We start from the raw sequence: 12,818 nt of genomic DNA, 5'->3' as shown, positions 1-12,818 counted from the left end.
TCAAAGCTGTAAAGATTATTACTACACCTGAAATTATGCAGTGTATTAGTGGTGTGTGTATGCTAGCTATACCAATTTGACATTCTTGTTCCTCTGTCGTTCAAAAGCATGCATATACCGTATTCCTCCGATTCTAAGACCCCCTTTTCAGAACCAAAGATGACGAAAAAGATATGGGGGGTCTAATAAACGGATGTCACCGCGAAATCGAACGTCGAAGTTAATTTATGCAATGTTATGCAAATTTTTATGCCAATGATTTTTTGATTCACGCTACAGACAACTCATACTTTGTGATATCGACTCGTGGCCATGCTGTGTAGATACTGGCAGTCGAATCTGTACAAGTATAAATTAATTGAGATCCACAAGCACAAGTCTTGAAATATAACGTATTTGCCATACCTTCTTTTACTAAACAATACGATAGCAATAAATCTTTGTATTTCGTGAATAGATAATCACCATGAAACTTTGTACAACAAGTACGTTCCTCAGCAGCAGCTAGCTCCCCATAGCATGGCCACAAAGGTCAGACAATGAGTGAAGGGAAAGTCCCTGAAGTTCCGCTGGCTGTGATTGGTCAATTTACGTAATAGGTCAAAGGTGTCAGTGCATGAGGTCAAGGTAAAATTCTGTTCAGTGGGATGGTGTCCGTCCGATGTTTTCTATGTGTACGATTTTCATTTACTGTACTCCTTAAAATAAACAATCAATTACACGTCGTGAGTTTTATTATTTTGCTCCTAGTTTCAAAAAGTCTAACCGTATCTCGAAACGAAATGTGATCTTACGAACAGGCAGGCTCGAACAGGTAAAGTGTTGAGGCATCGGCTGGCCGAGACGAAAGATTGCTGCGCCAATCTGCTTTATATTTGATGTGTTGATTTTTGGCAATACACCCTGAAGTTTTTTTATCACTTGTATCGATGACCGAAATGTCTCCTGATGTGGAATTCAGTCATCTATGATCAACTGTTCGGAATATGGTACGATCATGCACGTTTTTGTTCTAACTGTAAGTGTATAGGGCCGTTTAAGCTTATGAAGTTGGGTATTTTTCCCTCGCAAGACTTCGAAAGCGTGCATAATCTTGAAAATCTGTTACACTATCGTTCTACTCATTGCTGGGACTAGTTCAGGAAAGGACACACACAAATGCCGTTCAAACAATAAATACCTTCATTACATGAGAAAAACTGCAAAATTGATGAAACATAAACGGAAGAAATTCAAAGAATTTTCAGTTCATGCGCGGAAGAAACTTTGGATATCGCGTTTCGTTTGTCAACACAATAATTGCCCTCTTCATCTAAGTCAAACCAGTCGAAGTCGATATCGTCGTCATTAAGTCTTTTTGAAAGATTTTACGATGCCAATGATATTTCTATTTTCACTGGTTGCTTATACGGTAAAGTTGGACATAAGAGAAAACTTGCAGCGCTTCACAATGATCACAACAGAAAACTTACGTGATAGAAAACTGTTGAAAAAATCTTTTTATACTTTAATGGTAAATTTGAACGTAAGAGAAAACGTGCAGCTATTCACAATGATCACAAAAGATACCTTACCTGATAGAAAACTGATGAAAAAATCCTTATAAGCACACCATTTAAAGAGCAACTTTTTCATGTGCCGTAGTCTTTTGCCTCAGTAGTATGAAAACAAAAGTGTAAAAGTTGAGCGAAGCAAGTTCAGGGCTCGTGTCATTCACACGTCCCAAATTTTCTATTGATAACGGCAACAAAAGGATTTCCCGACATCGTCACAATTAAGATCCTATAAAAAATGCGTCGATTTATCGTAGACTTTATTTTCTGAAAAGTCATAAGACAGTGCACGGTCGTCATGGGCAAGAAAAAAAGTAATTATTAAAAACATTCTCGCTGTCGGCATGCCTAACTACCGTCGCAATCAGCTAGAACTTGGTTTGCCGTATGAACTTCGCCGAGATGCAGACAACATACACGATCGAAATGCTGTAGCCGTTGTTCAAGATGGTTGCAAAGTTGAAAGTTTGAAGCGAGATGCAGCACTCATACCAGGCACGGTTATTTTCGAATATCATCGATCGTGACGTGTCAGTCACAAAAATACTACTTGAAGGCAAAGAAGAAAGCATTCATCCATTCTCCAAGAGTTGGCATGGCAGAGAAATGTCACGTCGATGTTTTGGCAAATAATGCGGCTGTACCTCTGCTAAAGCAATCAGTCCGAGGTACTGTTTTCACCGTTCATATTCACTGAAACAGACCAAATCATGCCGCTGACCAAAAAAAAATGAAACAGCCCTTTTAAGGGCCACAACAGTCTCCAAAAAGAGAACTACTGATACCCAAACTTTTTTGTGTTTGTATGAGTGTAAATTGTGTTTGTTTGATCGTGATGAAATGAGCGAATCGTACTTGATCGACAAGTCCGAAAATCCGACGATCCTAAATGTTCATTTCATGGTAGCCAAATTGCATCTAAATGTTCGATTCGTACATAATCAGATGTTGAAAAATCTGCTTATTATTTTATGGTAGCAAAATGACAGTAACGAAAAGACGACATTGTAGTACATGGAGACGCTAAAAAATCCAACTCTTTTATATTGTTCATTTAGGTAGTGAAATCCAAGTGTAGTTTTATCGCCAGGAAATTATAGAACTGTTCCCGATTGACATGTTCCAAACCCCAACAATAGTGTGCGTGTGTGTGTGAGGTTTGATACTTCACTTTGACACTTGTTTATGACTTTGATAAGCAGCGTAGGTGTTGTGGATATTCTGGTCTCATTACATGACAATGGTTCTATTGTTCCAGTCAAAATTCGGGTGTACCCCCTGGGGGTCTTATAAACGAACTAACAGCTAATTACGAATTGATAAAATAATCCTGGGGGGTCTTATAAACGAGCGGGGTCTTAGAATCGGAGGCATATACTAAAACAAGTCATCAGCCCGTGGTTGTTAGCGGGTAGCTGGACTGGGACCTGCAGTCATAAGATTATTGTCAAGGATCTTTGCACTTGTCAATATAGGTATAATAGAATGCTGTGTCTCTTCCATATACCACCTAAGTCTAAAGTACCTACAACTGCTGTTGGTGTGATTTGGCCCCTGTGTGCCAGAGGCACACTTATAGAGGGCCAATGTCATCACTCTGTTAGTCTGTGTGTGTCACTTTAACTGTCTGTCCATCTGCCCATTCATTCATTCTTGTTGAAATGTACATTGGTCTGTCTGTCTGATGTAGAGCAAACTTGTGGAGTTCACGACTCTAAAAGTATATAACACCAAATATGACCAGCTTTGGTATGGGGAATGTTTGGGTGATATATATCTAGAATTTAGTGTAATCCAATAGATGTGGCTGGCAAAATTATACAATTATTGTTATGATAGAATTATTTTTATGGTAAATGCCATATATGTTAATGGGGACTATTGTTCAAATTAACATAAAATATGCATATTTATATCTTTTTCAATTTTTTGACAATTTTTAGTCAAAAGTTCTCTCTACTGAGGAACAACATGTCTGATACTGTAGGTCTGAATGATTTGGATTTCAAGTGTTTTTAGAATGACTTGATAAACATATATCATGATGAAAATGTTTAAAGTGCAATTTACATGGAAATTTAGGTATTTTCTGTCCTTTTCGTGCTGTAGCATAATCCAGTTATTATTGCCTTGTCAATTTTTTTGCCTTTTGTGCATTTTGTGTGCATTAAAATCATATTTTAAGATGCAGTACTGACCACCACTTATAATTCTTCTGCAATAATGCTGCCGCCACGTTGTTACATCATCACAGGGATGTGCAGTTTGCCTGCAGGCTGGTATATTGCCATATGCAGCAATGGCATTTGCTCCCGCCTGATGCAGATTCTGATTTCTGAATCAATTGAGGAAAAGTTACAGATTGACAGCAAATTACGCTGCATGAGCATGCCACACACAAGAGAAAGTAGTGAAGTAGCTTAGAAAAATTTCATTCAAAGCTGTTTGGTCAGCCATTCTCATTAACCAGTAATTTTTTGTGAGTATTTTAGCTCCGCTGTCAGCGACAATGTCCATCATCCATCGTCTGTCGACTAATTACATTCTAAGCTTCTTCTTCAAAACAGCCAGGCCGATTCCTTTAATATTTTGAGTAAAGGTCCTCAGGGGTGACCTTAATCAGATTTTTCGAAGTGTAATGAAATGTGTATTTTTGAGGCTAATTTTGCTGTTTTTAGGGAAATTAAAAATTATCTTCTCATTAACAGCTGGTCAGACGGCTTTTATATTTGATATACAGGTCCCTGTAGGGATGACCTTATGAAGTTTCTTCAACTTGTGATGGAATATGCAAATGTGTATTTTTGAGGCTAATTTTGCTATTTTTAGAGAAATTAAAGATTAACTTCTCGTTAACGGCTGGTTGGACAGCCTTTATATTTGGTAAACAGGTCCTTAGGGATGACCCTATTTAGATTTCTTCAAATTCTTCAAATTGTGATGAAATATGTAAATTTGTGTTTTTAATGCAATTTTTGTTAGTTTTGGTCAAATGTTTTTTATTACAAGCATTCATCTGATAGCTTGATATTTGGTATACAGGTTAATAGGGGTGATTAAAATATATATACATATTCAACTTATGATGAAATCTACAATTATGTATTTTGGGGCAATTTTTGCCATTTTCGGTAAAAAAATTGTTTCTCAAAAACTACTCAACTGAAAGCCCTGATATTTGGTATATACAAGATTAGATTAACTAAATGTATATATTGAAATATGATGAAATCTGCAAATTTCTATTTTGGGGCAATTTTTACCATTTTTTATCAAAAAAGGTGTTTCTCAAAAACTGTTTGTCTGATAGCTTTGTTATTTGGTATACAGGTTTCTAGGGGTTATCTTATTTATGCTGCATTGAAATATTGATGAAACCTGCAATTTTGTATTTTTTAGGCAGTTTTTGCCATTGTTGGTCAAGAAATTTTGTCAAGAACTACTTGTCTGATAGCTGTGATATTTGGCATACGTATGCGTATATAGGGTTGCTGAAATTAAGATGAAATCTATAATTTGTATTTTCGCGGCAATTTTTGCCCCTCAGCTTTGGTTGACATGTTCTCAGGGATGATCTTAATGTTATATATCTGTATGTTCAAATTATGATGAAATCTTCAATCATGCATTTTGCAGCTATTTTTGCCATTTTTGTCAGGCCATCCTGAAATGTACCGTACTAACGAAGATTTCCACATTCTTCCTCAATACATTTGCCACAAATAGTTATTCTCTACATAACACATTAAGCTATATTGGCTGTTATGGTTGCTTGTTGGTAAAAATCATTTTGTCTGAAATGGCTTGTGCAATATTACTTTGAAATTTGGTATGCATGTTTCAAGGGGTAAACTTTGTGAAGTAGACTCACTGATGGCCTGCCACATTCACCGAATGTGAGCAAGTGTCATTGATGCTATGTTTTTCATGTAACATGGGACCAAGGTTGTTTTCGATAAACAATGCACTTTCAAAACGAGTGTGAATGATGTTGTTGCTCCCATTTATATGTGGGTAGTAGAAGATATTTGACACAATAATTAGCAATTATGTTCATATTTAATTGAACCAGGTAAAGGACATTGTACCATGTCCTAAGTATCCATAGGACATCAGGCTATATATTTTTTGAGATGAAAAATCTTCTATGATGTAGCATTTTAGGCTTATTTTCACATCAGAACCTTATTAATTTTCTGTGAATCCAATTCAAGGTACACATTTACATTTAAAGTGCTAGAGGTTTGGGATATTTTTTGTCAAATAAAAGATGCAGAATTTGAATGAGCCAGTGTAATTCATCTCATGGTCCATTGAACCTCATGCCTGTCATCATAATTTTCCCCCTTATTTTGTCTCATTGGCATTTCTGCCAGATGGTTTGTACTAAAGACACATGGAACACCAATGATTTAAAATTGTACTACTTTTGCAGTCTCACCAATCTCTCCAACAGGCATACTTATTTGATGTATATACGTGAATTAACTTTTCACATATACTCGTAATCAATTCTGATTGATTGTGAGCATATGTGTCATTCATGCTATTTTTTGGTCCTTGCTTATCATTATGTTTTGAAATGTAAAAGCGTCCAGTTTTCTGATCATTGAATCTGACAATGTTTTTATGTTACAGTTCAAAATATTTGTAGGCTCCTTGAAATGGTCCAAGTTTTATTTAGTGAGGGTTGATTTCTAATATGTCTTCATTTGTTTATAGGTAGCATAATACCTGTTTTTGTGATTTTGGTGTCTGATGAAAATATCACTGAAGAGCAGCTGAAAAAAGAATCCAAATTGCCTCAAGGTTCATCATTTTATTTTATCAAGTTTCCGAACCTGGTTGAAGACATTGACAAGTGTCCAGAATTTCTTGTCAAATTTTACGGAATATTGTCAAAAACAGCTGGAAACAAGGAACGGAGAGATGTTTAGATGTAACCTTTGACCTTGGTGAGTCATGACCAATATAAATGTATGTCATGCAGGAATTAAGTTCTGTCACAAAATCTCAAAGGAGAGTCAAATTTGCTAAATGATCAAATTGCAAGTAACAACAAACAAACACAGGTTTTTCATTAATTTAATCATTATCAGCTCAAAGTCACTTCCATATTCAATTGCAGCTGATTCAATATGATGTGATATACATGTTTATTACATGAACCAGCCCAGCTCGCCCAGTGTGACGTAGAACAAGACACATTAAAAATTCGTATTACCCATGTTCTTCCAGTACTCATGTTTTTCTTGCACACGTGTGTACAGATAATATGTCACCATTGTTACCCTAAGGTCGATGTCTGTGTTCTCATAATAAATTATGAAAAGATGCCGTGATAAATTAAGGCATGGAAGGCGTGTCCTAAGAAATATCCTTCCAAAAATAAAACGGGTGAGTGCCAGGGCAATATGCTAATGGTCTGCCAGCAGGGATCAGTGGATCAATTAGCTTAGTAACATCGTGCTGTGTCTTCAGTCTTACAGCTCAATGGGGACACTGTATTTGGCAGTAAACTGACAGCTATAGTCACCTCAACCGGAGGTTCAACTGTGAATAAATAAGAACTGAATGATCTTCAGAAAAGTGACATAGAAAGCACAAAAACATCAAGTGATGGATGAACGAAGATAAATTTTCTTCATCACATCAAATTCTGTTCATTCTCGATCTAAATTAGTCTGCATCACAGGGCTACAGATAACATCAGCTAGCCATGAGCTGTAGGTTGAAGATCTGCAGCACTGTGGATGTATGATCAACGTCAACAACAAAACAGTTTTCCTAAAGTGACAAAGATTTTATCTTCGTGTGGATAATTGTGTCACTGCTAATGTCAAAGTCATAAGATGTCAACATTGATGACTGGGATCAAAATTGACGATCACGCGTTGACTCCCCTTATAAAACTTGCATACTTATTAAGTTATCCATAAGTCTGTAAATAAGTCTGTATATAAGTTGTTTTTGTGGCAGATACCTACTTGTTTCGGTACAGACTTGTTCCTTTTGTCTATGGCCAAAGCTAGGTCTGTACATACTACTAAGTATGTGTATAGGCCGAAAAATGTAAATTAGCTAGGTAGGCATCGGCCATACAGACTAAAAATTAGCATAACACTTAACAATACATACTTAAGCGCGTAAATATAAGCAGGTAAAATTGGTATGTAAAATTTACATAAGAGTTAGCATATATACCGGTATAATCAGGTAAAATTGGTATGTAAAATTTACATAATATATTAATTAGCATATATACATACTTGACAATAAGTATGTATGTTCTTAAAAATTAGCATACATGATGCCTATATATTCATGTCTCGATGCATGAAAAAATTGCAAAACCAAGATGTGACAACAGTGATGCAGCCACATCCAACATTTTATGTATGATCATAATTATCATGCTTCTAAACTTGATATACCAGGTCAACAACTGAAAAATGGACAGTGATACCCAAGACAGAGGGCAGCTTCCAGCAGAGTTCATGGGACAGTGTACATAGTAGCCTTCCCAATACTTCCATCCATTACAAATTTACTCGGTTCAGAATCATTTTGTAATGAACTGTAGTGGATAGACTTGCCACGTAAGAAACTGAAAATTAGTCTTACCTCAACATAGGGAACAAGACAGCACAAGAAGCAACAAGACATTACAAGAAGCAGTTCTCTGATGTCAAGTTTGCAAGCTCTTTATTTCATAGTGGAAGGGGAGGTTCATATGAAAAACCCAACAGAACACGTCTTAAAGTCTGCATTTGATTGTTCACATTATCAAAAGTTGTTTTCGATGCCATCCTTATGTTTCCGATCTTGTTCTGAAACTTCACATTGGTCTGTTCAGCTTCTTGGCCTTTGCCCATAGATACACTGAGAATAAAAATGATAAATAACAGACAAGGATGTCATTACATGTGGAAAGTGAAATTGCTTGTACTTCGTCGACTATCCTTAATATAAAAATTCATGGAAAGAGCATTCACGTGCTTATATGAAATTATAATAATTAATATAAAATAATTTACCTTCTGATAAAAACACTCATGACATATCTATAAATTATGTTCGTTGTGATTACCAAATCTTTGCTTTTCAGCCTCATTTTCCCCATTGATTAGTGACACACCTCACCAAACTACAACTACTGACCGGTGGTGATTGGCGTTCAGCACATCTCAAACAGAAGAAATGTAAATCAAAAGTATCCCTTTATAATATTAAAACCAGGTCAAAGTTTGAATAATAAAAATATATGAGTATCTGTTGTATATCATCAATCCGGTGAAAATTTTGAATCAATGAGTAAAAAAACAGTAATAGCCCGGCTCTATCCGTTACCATACAACTCTCCTTTTAATTAACACACAGAGATAGACAGTGTGGAGTAACACTTCACTGTCTATATTGAGGTACCAACCTCCATAGTTTAATTTTTGCCAACGCCATACATTCGTTTCGTATACTTGAACAGGGTTCGCCAAGAATGACATCAATATAGCACGACTAAAGACAGTGAAAACTGCGAAAATTACAGAGACAACTCATGGATAAGGCATATTGGAAATTACTTACTGAATTTTTAAACAATCCCTTTGGTCTCTGCTACCGCCATGCTTCAATCAAACTATTCATATGGGTTGTGTTCGTGTTCTACGGGGCGATATCGCGGGCGATCTCAAATCGGTCATCCAAGGGCAATCAATGCATCGTAAATGCTGTTTGTTGGTTTTAAATTCATAGCTAACCTGTACATACCCTGAATGATTATGTCCTACGGTAATTTTACGCGAAACTGTGTCAAAATCAGAGCGAAAAGAGGTGACGATTTTCTCTCTCACTTAAAACGTCCTAACGTCCATCAGTGCATATCAGATTTAATTTGCTGCTTAGGATTTGACCCGTGACCTTTTGGCAACTTGACCAATCATAAAGAAATCTTCACATGATCTACAATTAATCTGACCAATCATAAAGAAGTCTCCACATGATCTATGATATCATCAGGCGTGATTCTAAAGTCCTGGGTTCAAAGTCTGACCCATGTGACCCAAGCACTCAGCCAGCTAGCAACGTGATCGAACACAGCTAGCTGTATGCGAGCTCGCGTTTGAAAAGCTAAAACAACAGAAAATCCATTACATGTAAACCTTTACCAGATCATCACAACGCTCTGCAAAAACATCTCCCACATACAAGTCTCGTGACTTACAAACTTGGCCCGATGATGACTTTCATCGCGCATGTCCGGCGTGAGTCGATGTTGAAACTATATGCTTATTACGCTGCATCATACGTAGTCGTAAGCTTTCAATCTACTCTGTGGTTGGACTCGTAGTTCATGTTTGAAAGGGCCCGGTAAGGAAACACAAAAGAACCAGATATACGTTATTTTTGAGGTGCAGTTCTTTGAAAGACTAGGCTATTAAAGGGAGATATGACGTGAAATAAGTTCAACCATATTTTACGTCGAGCTCAGCGTTTATTTTTCGCAAAGCGTTTTTTGGCAGATGTCCATGTAGCCGACACGAACACAAACTGTCTGATCGTTTTTGTCTGTTTTTTTCTGTAGAAACAGTTACGCTTTCAATGAGAACTGATCATTCGCAAAACGTACATAAAAAGTCAGTGATTGATTTTCTGTACCGATCAAAGTCAAATTGTAGTTCGCTTTCACACAATTTGTTGAACTTGAAAATCAAAATCAACTAGCTATCACACATTTCCGAATATGCAGTGTAAAGCTATGCCTGTCACTGTCACCATTCTAGTATAGTGCAGACTTAAAATACGCGACACCGGCCAAAACAACATAAGTCTGTAGGAATTAAACGTAATTGTGTATTTTGACCTAGTAGATAACAAAATAAGTAGTTATGCTCTCCGGACGTAAAACAATTAGGTATGTATGATCACAAAATAAGTATGTATGAAGTTCCAACCACTTATTTTCCCAAAAATAGGTCGTTTTGGGTCGGTACAGACCTAATCACTACACAGTAACTACTTGATAAGTCGTTCAGTTTTCTACGGGACAGCCAGAGACCACACTTGTGCTCTCAGCGTTGCTTAATAGTCGATTGAATGCCGGGGATCCAAGTGTGAGCTACTGTAGGCCAACGTCGCACCTCACTTGTAGAACCCATATAATGGACAGTTTGACAAATGGGAGAAAAGTCCAAAACCAACAAAATAAAATAACCTAGTCCGGTTGAAAGTACCTTCAAAAGTTCAAATATTTACTCTCCATTTGACTGATATAAGCAAATCTAGGCAACATTCACTGTTAGCCAATTCTCTGCATACACCTAGCCAGTCCGCCATTGGAAAGTATTGTCACTCCCATAATCCTTTGTACTTGAATAATTGACTGCCTGATTGTGAGTAGAGGGATCCAGGAAAACCCATCGAAAGGATAATGAATACCTTACCGAAAGCCACTTAATAAGTAACAGTAATTGTGCCGAAACAATCAGGCAATATTAAGTTCTTGCAATACTCATCAGAATCAACTCACTGCTGTAGATGGATGACCTTACACTCCAAACTGTGACTCAGTAGCCATTACAATATGGCTTACTATACTTGTTACATCTTTAAATCAATTCTGTCTGCTGTTGTGGCACTGCGTTAGATAACTACTTTTATACCACCAAAAGTATTCCTTAAAGAATACTTTAAGAATAAAAGTATTCTTCAAAGAATACTTTTATACCATCAAAGTTATTCCTTAAAGAATACTTTAGACTCAAAGTATTCTTTAAGTAATACTTTTTAAATTCTTTTAAGAAGGGGCCAAAATACTGAAGGTTCTTATAAGAATATTCTTTTAAGAGTCCTAAAGTATTACTTTAGATCCTAGAAGACATTTTCTTTAAGGATTACTAAAAGACATTTTCGTAAGGGCAACACTCATTTAATAATTATTTTTTTTTAACATTCAAACATTCAACAAGAAATAGATGTTGATATTACATGTATGTGTGTATGCATACCAACATAAGTTTACTTAATACATGGACTAATCTAAGTGTGACATAAAAATTATGAAAAAGATTTCAAAACTTGCAGCTAATACGGCTTTAAGTCTGTAAACTTGAAATATGGTTTTATGTGATTTAATTATTGTTACTCCATGGTGATCAAAATAAGGGATGTCACTTAAAAAATCAGTAGTGAGATCTGTATTATATCCATAATATTTCACAGCAATATCTAAATATGCTCATATTTGGACATATTGCTTTTAGATAAACAGAATGATCTATTACAATCTATGTGTATCAGCTTTAGCAAATTCAGATGGGTTTTCACGTTTCTTGTTGTTTTTCCTTCTGTCCTTTAGGGTTTTGAAAGAGATCAGCTGATGAGTACAACGAATGAAGATTGACGTCATTGGTGTGACCTGCATCAAGAATAACAACTTTGCCTGGATTAATAACGTACCTCTACCAAGACAATACCCGTTTGACTTTTCTGTTTCTATACTTTGCCATGAAAAAAGCATAACTAATCTTGGCAGTATGGGAAGTAAAGTTGGCTGTCTATATCATATACATTACGTAGCATCTGTAAACTTGCCTTTTAAGAGTATTATATTTCACTTCGACCATGCAATTCCTAAAAGGTGGACTATCGGTTTCCACACTACCAAGAAAATGTACATGTATGTGTGGCTCAAGAAATGGCCCAGACATAATGTAATAGGAACGTACAAGAATCAATATACAAGCAGACACTGTAACTGATATCCATGGACACTTTTTCAACATGTGTTTCAGTTGAATTTATTAACAACAAAATGTAGTCTTTACAATTATAAACAACATTTATTTGACTTTAATTATTGAACTGTTCGAAGCATTTTGTAACGACAATGAAAGGAGGGCATATTCACTGATTCAGAAATAAGTGAGCTCTTTCCCTGTAGTTGTCTATAAATCATCTCAATTGATGTCAAATGTTTTATGTTTCAGTATAGGGTTTCAATGAAGGCATCGCTTTAGTTTTTGTAATTTTGAAAACTCTCCAGCCTCCTGCAACCACAGGTGCTCAGGGGCCGGGTATTTGCTTGATCGATCAATCCTCTACTCGATCTATGATCACATACTTGTTGCCCTCAACCGCAACTATACATGAAGGTATGAAACAGAATCACTCAATCTACACAAAACTTGATTTTTCAACTTGCCATACCATACATCCATACAAAACATTCAGGAAAAGCACTTTCATATACCTTGTTAGATCACATAT

The 12,818-nt window shown here is 36.2% G+C and overlaps 1 long non-coding RNA gene across 1 annotated transcript; it reads right to left on the bottom strand.

Annotated features, from left to right (window-relative positions):
• Positions 1–8,231: 8,231 nt before the first annotated feature.
• LOC139116462 (uncharacterized) lies at positions 8,232–8,685 on the bottom strand. Its single transcript, XR_011548305.1, has 2 exons — positions 8,591–8,685; positions 8,232–8,435 (listed from the first exon to the last, which is right to left on the bottom strand). It is a non-coding gene; the product is annotated as an uncharacterized lncRNA (long non-coding RNA).
• Positions 8,686–12,818: the final 4,133 nt, after the last annotated feature.

Source organism: Ptychodera flava, chromosome 17 (assembly GCF_041260155.1).
Source record: "Ptychodera flava strain L36383 chromosome 17, AS_Pfla_20210202, whole genome shotgun sequence".
NCBI classification, from domain to species: Eukaryota; Metazoa; Hemichordata; class Enteropneusta; family Ptychoderidae; genus Ptychodera; species Ptychodera flava.
This window is presented reverse-complemented; position numbering and strand designations above follow the sequence as displayed.